Source organism: Phodopus roborovskii, unplaced genomic scaffold (genome assembly GCF_943737965.1).
Source record: "Phodopus roborovskii unplaced genomic scaffold, PHOROB, whole genome shotgun sequence".
Taxonomy (NCBI): Eukaryota; Metazoa; Chordata; class Mammalia; order Rodentia; family Cricetidae; genus Phodopus; species Phodopus roborovskii.
This window is the reverse complement of record NW_026125395.1, coordinates 169326-179555: the sequence shown is the minus strand read 5'-3', so window position 1 is coordinate 179555 and position 10230 is coordinate 169326. Positions and strand designations below refer to the sequence as shown.

Sequence of the window (10230 nt, the reverse complement as noted above, 5' to 3'; positions counted from 1 at the left end):
CTCCAATGTTTGGCTCTGTGAAAAGAACCAAACAAGCAGATGGAGAGAAGAGCTGAAGCTTGATGGGAAATAATTGCAAACACTGCATCTGACAAAGACCCTGTATCTTAAAAAGTAATAAAAATGATTCTCGAAACATAATTAAAAGTCAATTGTATAGTATCTGTTAATACTACTTAATGTGGGAAAGCCTGTTGACCCAGGGATTTTCCCTGTGAGACACAGTTGCTGGGAAGTCTTGTACTTAAATTTAATTACTCACATGTTGTTGGAAGTAACAACGTATCTCAAATAACATTGTTTGCTCTCCAGCGGCAGAGTTATCCCTTGAACTCCTATGTAGCCATCAACATCAATGAACTCCTAATCTCTTCCAACTCAGTGCAGGATTATCCCCATAGCCCAGCTGTGGCCACTTTCTTTTGTTCCTCATTTCTCCATGTTTGCCTTCATTTCTATATATTTTAGTGGAAGGTATAGGATCAGAATCAAAATTATTTCCTTTTCACTTGGCCTTCCCCAGTTCTTGGTCCTCAGTTCTTGATAATAAACAATTTCTTTCTTTTTTTCCTCTTCTTTCTTGTTTTCCCATTCTGTCCTCCCATCCCTCATTCTTTCTCAAATTCAGGACCTTTTCTTTAATTTCTTATACTACCTGTTTCCTCATAGTATTGCTAAGACTGGTGATATAAAAAGTCATTCTCTGAGCTCCAGACAAGGTTGTCAGCATCTCAAGTGTAATTTCACAGCCATTACTATTTGATAAATTCTTAATAAATTCTGATTTATTATATATATATATATATATACATACAAAAGTACACACACAGACACAGACACACACACAGACACACACACACACACACACACACACACACACATATATATATATATATATATATATATATATATATATTCCTTTAGAGAACCGTGACTAAGACACTGGGTGGTAGAAATGTTCAACTCTGTGGTAAATAAAATAACATAAATAGCATGATAAATGTGGTCAATATCATGTATGTCATCTATCAAATACCAATGCATTATTGTTATGTATGACTGCCTGTGTGTTGTTACACATGGCCTCTAATTAGACATAGAAGTTGGATTACATATTTGTATCTGTGTATGTGTGTGTGTGTGTGTGTGAAAGTTTTAAAATAATTTTCATTATTTGAAGTTTTTATATATTTATGCAGTGTATTTTGATCATACCCATCCCCCACTTCCCCACTACTCTTCCAGTACCTTTAACTCAAATTTCATGTCTTCTTTTTCTGTTTTAATAAACAGAGTCCAGACAGTGTTCATCTATTGAGCCATCCACTGGAGCATGAACAACTCACCAGTAGCCACATCTCAACAAGAGAGTAGTTCTCCCTTTCCCAACAATGATCAACTGCCAATACTTCCTCAGGTAAGGGTGGGGCTTCATGGATTCCTCCTTCATCCTTGCTAGCATTTTTATTGGCTTGACATTGTTCAGATAACCAAATATTCTGTTAGCTAATGTGTTTAATAACTTTCTAGTGTCGAGAAGTTTCAGCTCTCCTCTGCATCTACCTCCTCTTACATGCCCTGCCCCCTGTTTCTGAGGTATTGGAGAAAGAATTGCTTATTGGTCCCAAATTAATCTTGGACTAAGACTCCACAAACCATGTTTTTGCTTCTTTTTTTTTTTCACTGTAAAAATTTTTATTGAGACCCCCACCAACTGCACAGAGTACTTCTGGCCTTAAGCACCTTCTTCCTTGGCAATGCGGTCTTTCTTGAGTGGTCCCATGAATGCTTTCTCCTCCTCCATGGTTTGGAAACAACCATGGCCAAACTTGGAGGTAGTATCAATAAATTTCAGGTCAATCTTCTCCAGAGCCCGTCCTTTGGTCTGTACCAATAAGGACTTGCGGAGAGTGAGTATTCACTTCTTGGTTCCTACCACACAGCCTTTGAGCATTTGTCACCTCACCATAATGGACAAAGCCACCCAGTGGGTTGATGCTCTTGTCAGACAGGTCATAGTCAGTAGATGCATTGTTCTTGATCAGCTTACCATCCTTAATGAGGTAGCCTTGACCAATCTTGTAAATCTTTTTGTTAATCTCTGTTCGGTGATGGTAGCCTTTCTGCCCGGCTCGAGCCACAGAGAAGGCCACACGGGCAGGATGCCAGGCTCCAATACAGGCAACCTTGCGCAGCCCTCGATGGGTCTTGCGGGGCAGCTTCTTGGTATGCCAACGACTTGTCACCCCTTTGTAGCCTTTACCTTCTGTCACCCCGATTACATCAATCATCTCATCCCATCCAAACACCTGGTTCACAGGAACCTGCTGCTCTAGCCTCTCACGGGCCCAGTCTAGCTTCTGAGCCATAGTGCCCCCATTCACCTGGATCTCCATCAAGTGTGCCTTCTTCTGGCGCAGGGGGAAGCAGCCGCATCTGAGTGTGAGCAATAATGCCGATGACTTGGCAGTACTTCTTCATGCTATTGAAGTCCTTCTCTGTCTGTTTCTTGCCCATGTCATCCTGCCATTTCTTACAGTATTTGGTGAAGGCCTTCTTCTTAGACTTGTGCCAGTTCTTGTAGAAACGCCTTTTACACTCATCACTGATGTGCTCAGCAAACACTGTCTTGAAGGTACAGAGACCTCGTGGGGTTTCAACATATCCCACGATGCCTACAATCACCATGGGTGGTGTTTCCAAAATGGTTACAGCCTCCACAACTTCTTTCTTGTTCACCTTGGATCCTGGCCTGTCAACTTCCTGGACAATGTGGGTCATGCCAGCCTTGTATCCTAGAAAAGTTGTGAGGTGCACAGGCTTGGAAGGGTCATCCTTGGGGAAGCTCTTCACTTTTCCACGATGCCGGCTGCTGCGCTTCCGAGGCAAGAAGCCCAAGGACCCATGCCTGGGAGCGGAAAATTTCCTGTGAGACATCTCGCCGTCCCACGCTGCCAATGATGCTTTTGCTTTTTTACTTTTTTCCCTCTTAAGCTTGAACAATGGCAAGCAACAACTGTTGCACAGGCGCCCCGCGCGCGTGCGCGTACGCACACACACACACACACACACACACACACACACACAAACACTCAAAGAGAATGAAGAAAGTCCTTATTTGATTCATCTGACTTCTATGTTTCAAGGTCTCTTGGGTACCATGTAATAATATGTCTTCATTTAAGAGCAGCAAGTGCTCTCAGTAGCAACAGCTAAATCCACTTTGCACTTTCTCAGTCCTTCACAAACACATGAATAGAACAAATGTCTGCAAATTTTCCTAGTAAGGACCAGAAAGAAAATAAGTAAGGTATTGTAGGTCAGACAGTCCTGTAGTGGCTTCTTAATTTTGCCATTGTAGCACGCACACACACACACACACACACACACACACACACACACACACACACACACAAACACGGTGGGGGAGAGTGTTCTCATGCAGTTCAGTCTGGCCTCAAATTCTCTATTTTGCCAAGGATGACCTTGAAATCTAATCTTCTTGCCTCTGACTCCAGGTGCTGGGATTATAGGTGTATACCTCAAATACCCTCCTTATATGGTGCTAGTGTTAGAACCAATGGATTCACACAAGATAGCCAAGCATTCTACCAACTGACTTATGTCCCTAATTTCCCTATATACAATATTTTAACTAATGATTATTGAAAGTACACCATGCTTATTGAATACTTAATTTAACTTCATATAATTTTCATATGTTCTGAAATATGATTGTTACTTACCCCAAATGAGCCATTTGGAAAATAAAATCTCTAAAGATGTAATCAGGTTAAAACGGTGCTAAGGCAATATGGCTGGTACCCTCATAAGAGCAGGAAAGCATCATGTAAAGGCATGGACACAAATAGAAGAAAATAATATATGTAGGCAAAGTCAGAGAAAGGAATAATGATCTACAAAGTAAAGCCATGGATTGACATCCACTGCCAAAATCTGGGAAGAAACAAGAACTAAGTTTTCCTTTGACCTCCATATTCATTCAATGGCACATGTGTAGCTGTGCACGTACACACACACACACACACACACACACACACACACACCACATACACACACACCACAAACACACATACACACCACACACACAACACACAACACATACACAATACAAAACATACACACACACCATAAATACCATAAATGTAATACATGTATATATAAAAATTCATTGTAAGAAAAGAGAGATTGATAAAATATATAGAAACTGGCTAACATCTGCCAGCACTAGATTATTACATTTATTTGGATATATTCATTTTTCTGATGTTTATTTATTCCTATATCTAATTATAGTATATAATGTGACATTTTGATACATGTGCTAGTTGAAGAATGGTAAAATAATACTAACATACATACTACCTCATGTACTGTTTTTTGCCTGTATGGTAAGAACAATAAACACCTACTTCCATATATCTTCAAGCATATGACACTGTGTTACCAAGGATTGTCCAGTAGAGCACCTGAACTAATTTCTGCTTTCTAACTGAAATTAAATATCCTTTATACCCAACATTGTAACTACACTACATTTAAATAGCACACACTTTGAAATTTGTTTTGTTTTCAGATAAAGTCATTATTTTATACCAAAAACTACATATGTAGGGCCTTGGGCTATCACACAGGAGTACAGGATATCCCTAGCATTCCCAATGCTCTAAGTTCCATCCTCGACATCCTCAAAAACAGATATATTTAGCTGAGTAACTCAAATGGCCACTGTTTTCCTAGCATTCACATTATTTTATATTAGTATAATACCCTTTTCATTGAATGCTTAGTGCTTTATTCAAAAGTTATAGGGATCCAAGTTATTGTATGCAGGCATTCTGCCAGATACACTAATATAAGAGTTAGCATTGTTTCACAGCAACTTGAATCCATGAGGAAGGCAAACACTATATAAACAAGAGTAAAGATAAATAGGAAGGTCTAAAAATATATTAAGAATTAATTCTCAATAAAACATCTTACATGGGAATGCCGGACCTGTAACTCCTTTGCCTGCTACATGATGACTGTTCAACGTCTCCGCAGAAAAGTAAGCAATTACCTGTTTGTCCCTGCTTATATTTTGATTCTTCCCAGCTTTGTCTCTTCCTGTCTGGACAATCAGCCAATTAGTGTTTTATTAATCAACCAGTAAGAGAAACAAATATACAGAAGAACATTCTCCATCACGCTTGCTCATGTAAAAACATGGGTGGGGCAGGGGTGGAGGGTGAGGTTCCCTAGGTTCACTTATCACTAAAGGTAAAGTCAGTTTCCTGGGCCAAGAATGGAAGTGCACATGGATGAAGAATAAAGCAGATGCTTTTCCAGACCTGGAAAGCAATGAACCACAAGAATGGCTATCCAGGGATAATTGTTGCCATACAACCCTTTGACAATGGAAGGTGATGGGAAGGGAGGTATCTTTTGTTACATTTGAATACACAGTGTTTCACATATGATTTCTTGGTCTTTGCAGAAACCCTGCCTGAGAAAATTCAGCTTTAAAACTCATCCCCGACCTCATTAAAAGTATGGAAGCAAAGTTTAGTATCCAGACAGTATTTACCCAATAGAGAAGGAAGCTGTGGGCAGGAAGAAGCCATTGACATTTACCCTTGCCTGACTGAAAGGCCACTAACTTCTCTGATTTTCTTCTCTGTGTGGCCCTTTACTGTATCTTTTCTGTGTTGCTGAAAGTAATTCCAAAAATAAGCCACTAATAACTGAATCTGCTTATAGTCTTTGGGGAACAAGGAGCTGATGTGAGAACTGAAAGAACTAATTCTGAATAGAGAGATGGCCTTGATATCTTTATGTGGATTCTTCATAGACTTGTAAGTTTAGGCCAGTGGTTCTCAACCTGTGGGTCAATGCTCCCTTGGGGATCAAATGACCCTTTCACAGGGGTTACTTGCATTACAATTCATAACAGTAGCAACACTGCAGCAATGAAAATAATTTTATGGTTCAGGGACACCACAACATGAAAGGGTCACAGCAGTGGGAAGGTTGAAAACCACTGATCTGGATTATAATATAATTATGTTTCTTCTTTCCCTTTCCTCCCTGCAAACCCTTCCATATACTTCCCCTGCCCCAACTCTCCTTCAAATTTGTTACCTCTTTCTTTTTCATAAACTGTTATTCCTTGCATATACATATATATTCTCAAATAAAACCTACTCATAGGCTTTGTAACTAAAAACATTTTCTGGTATCTCTGACCCTGTCAGAGGCACTATTCCCATGCATTCACAATCATAACTATTAAAGAGTACAGAGGGACTTTTGCCTTGAAGAATAAGCAAATGCCCAGGCAGCTGCCAGTGACCTACAGAGTGGGGTCTCTGTGAAATTCTGCTACAAGATGTAGCAAACCTGAGAGAGTCTTTTTCATGGACATTCCCACAGAACCTCTGCACCAAGCCAAAGCCTTCTTCTTTCCCCACCTCTGAGCTCATCCAGCATTTGTTTGTGCCCAGGTGTGCCCTGATACTTGCAGCAGGTTCGTGAACAACTCAGTAGAGTTGGTCCTCTCCTCCCATCTTCTCCTGGGCTCCTGGCATCAAACCGAGGCTTTCAAGCTTGCACAGTGAGGGCTTCACCATGCTCTATGCTATCTCTCCAAGCTCATGTGCAGAATCTTTCACTTACATTAGGAGTTTTGTATGGTTTCCTGGCCTGTGCAAGTTACTGGATCCAACTATCTCTTTATCCGTACATCCCATCAAACAGACACAGTGATTATTCCCAGAGGACACTCAGTTTGTAACAGTCCAGAAAAGAACAAAGCTACTAAAAACTAGAAGAAAAACATTTTCTCCAAACCTAAAATGGAGGAAAGAATGGTAGAATGAACCCTCATATCAGCTTACAAAGCTACTGGATTATCCCCTGAGTTTCACACTGCAAGTCAGAGAAATTGCATTGCAACCTCTTTGGCTGTTCAGAAACTCTTTGTTGTTAAAGGCATCTTTTAGAAATGCAAACACCAGAGTACCTGGACCTCTCTCAGTAGCTGGCACAGGTGGCTAACCCTTGTCTGCCTCACTCCATCCTAATCGAATTTCTCTACACTTTTTCTTACCCCCTCAGGCACCACTACCCAAATTGTGTTTCCAGAAAAAAAAAAAAAAGCTTACACAGCCAAGACAGTTGCATTAATATTAATTCTAGAAATAATGGAAACGCCCAGTGACTCAGTCCAGCACTGCCCACACAGGGAAGGGTGAACATGGAGCTGCCTTTGAGAAGATTCGGACAAATTAAAGTGAGTCACAAATTGGGAGACCTGACAGACACTTTTAAACAATAGCTAAAGGAAACAAAGTTTGTGCAGCCAAGGAACGAGAAAGCAATATGTAAGCTACCTTTAAGGATTGGAAGAGCCAGGTATGAGAGAAGCGCTGACCACCCCATTGCTAGCCGGGCAGCATGTTCAGAAGCAATTGTGAAGTTACACACAATGGAGGTGTCCCAGTCTTGCTCCTTAGTAAACACAGCAATGCTGATGTGTAACTGCTTTATCTGAAAGCCCAATCTGAGAAATCAGGCAGGCAATCAAGAGCAAAATTGAGATAGCATGCAACCAAGATTTCCCAAGAATCACAGCAGGCCACACACCTCAGTGTCATGGAACAGTCTGAGAGGGAAGAAAGCTAGTGATCTGGCTTCTGGGTCATCCTGCCCTACACTTTCCAACTGGCACACACACCCATGTATGTCATTCTGAGTGAACACTCCTGGTTCCTTCAAGAAGTACTGAGACAGCAAAGGCCAGGTATGTGCAGTAGACTCTACATGGGGAGCTGCTACCACCACTGCACAGTGTGGGCAAGGAGAGCTGTAGCCCAGCCCTCAGTCTTGAAGAGTCAGTACAAAGAGATGAGTCCACCACAATGGAAGCAGCTGTCTTAGCTTGATGATGGTAGGGACTTCAGGAAGGTGGGCTGGCAGAAAGGCCCTGGGAACAAAGATGAAGGGTGAATCTGTGGACCACAGTAAAGTATAAGGGCATGCAAAGACACACTTTGTAAGCTGCAAACCATCTAAGAGTAGAAGTGCATGATGCACAGATGTCTAGGTTCCTGTCAAATGAAGATTCTGATTCAGCAGCTCTAGGAGGGTCTCAGTTCAGCATCTCTCATTCAGTCCCATGGGTGTTCACTTCAGCTCCCGGGCCATGCTCTGACTATGCTAGGTCCCAAATTGTTTAGTAGAGCATGCATGGTTTGATCTGCCATAGGAAATAAGTGGTTTGCAGGAAACCCTGTCTATTATAAAAGGTTGAATTAATCCAATATTTTGATTGATTTCCGGAGAACAATGTAAGTGCTAAACCCATGATAAATGAAATATAGTTCACAAAGAAGAAATAACCTGTAGTGATATTTTGTTTGTAATCTCACAAATAAGGCTTGCCTGAAGATCAAAGTGCAGAGCTAAGCCACTTGTTGTCCACAGAGCACAAGCAATGGTGGCCACTCCCTTAATCCCGGCAATCAGGAGACAGAGGCAGATGGATCTTTGTGAGTTCAAGGCCACCCTGGGCTACTTGAGAGTGAATCAGTCTAAAGGACAAACAGAGCTCACACCTTTGAACCCAGCACTTAGGATGACACTCCTTTAATCCAAGCACTAGAGAGGAATATAAGATGGGAACTCAGTGCAATCTCAGGCAGTCTGAAGTTTGGTGGACAGCATTCCAGTCTGCAGTCTCTCTGAGGACAGGATTGCCCCTATTTGGTTTGAGCCTTGGTAGAGGTGAGAACTCTCTAGTGACTGGCTGCTTTGTTTTTCTGATCTTTAGCTTTAACCCCAATATCTGTCTTTAGGTTTTTATTATGCGCGCTGCAATAACTGACTTGGATTGGACTCTTCTCTCACGTTTCTGTGATGGTGTATCAGAGCCAGGGCATAATTATCTAGGACCCTCGTAATAATCTGGAGCTTTGTTGAATGACTATTGCACAGAGCACTTACAATTCTGTCCGTAGCTTGCAAGCTATGCTTTTCTCATCATCTCCCTTTCAATATCCTTCCTCAACCATAGAAGCTCAAGGAGTGACCACAGAGATGCCAAAATGTGTTGACAAAAGAGCATAACAGAGTTTCTCCTCCAGAAAGCCATTGAACAGGAGTTGAATTTAAAGTGAAAATTCAGTCATTCCCCTTCATTCCTGATGAATGAAAACGGAAACTAACAGAATCTCACAGAATGTAAGAGTCTTGGAAACGTTAACCCTTCAAAATTAAATATACTTTTCTTCTCTGATACTAATTATTTTATTCTAGTTGCTACTTTACATTGGTCTATGTACTTGATATTTGAGATCCTTAAGTTTCTTTTGTTTTGCCTTTTTTCTTTTTTTCCCCGAAACAAGGTTCCAGCAACCCCCCTGTCTCACCCTTGAGAATGCTAAGATAAAAGGCATGAACCACCCGTATTGTTGCTGCTGTCTGTCTGCCTTATTTTTAAAAGCAACGTCCTGTGGTTCTAACTCAAGGCGTTGAATGTTCTTAAGCAAAGCGCTCTACCATTTAGCTCCACCTCCACCTCCTCAAATATATATATATATATATATATTCTCTATCATTCGGAACTCTTTAAGTCTCCTGCACACAAACTCAGCTTTGTTCTCAATCGCTGGGGATACTCCAAAGGGAGACTCCTTTTTCAAGACTGCCCACAGGGAACGGAAGTCATACGAACTTGTAACCGATGCTGTTCTATTCTGCCACACGGTGGCGCTGTATCCAGAGATTGGTTGTATGCGGTGAGGCACACCCATCGCAACAAAGAGCCTGCACTAGTCTACACAGAGGTAAAGATTTCGGTGGCTCTCTAGAAGATCTACAACCGTCTCCCAGCACAGAGCTCAGCCACAGCGTTATAGCAGTTGTATTCTTTCTCCTTTCAGGTGCTTGCCCGGCAGATGGTTGTTGCTCCAGTCTCCTTTCAATCTCTCTCAGACACCACCTACAGATTAAGATCCTTTTCTCTCTGTGATCGCCCAGGGAGGAGGGTACACTTAGCTTTTAAATCCTTATGGTGCAAATGATCTCCTAACACCCTTCTTTCTGAGGACGCTACCTCAGTAGGGTTTTTGTTTGTTTTTTTTTTGTTTTGTTTTTGTTTTTTTTGTTTTTTGTTTTATTCCCCCTATTTGTGTTCCTGATATCTTACACAAAATACAGTGAACATAA

The 10230-nt window shown here is 41.3% G+C and overlaps 1 pseudogene; it reads right to left on the bottom strand.

Moving 5' to 3' along the window:
- Positions 1–1692: 1692 nt before the first annotated feature.
- On the bottom strand, positions 1693–2953 carry LOC127214991 (60S ribosomal protein L3-like; annotated as a pseudogene).
- Between the last annotated feature and the right edge of the window lie 7277 nt (positions 2954–10230).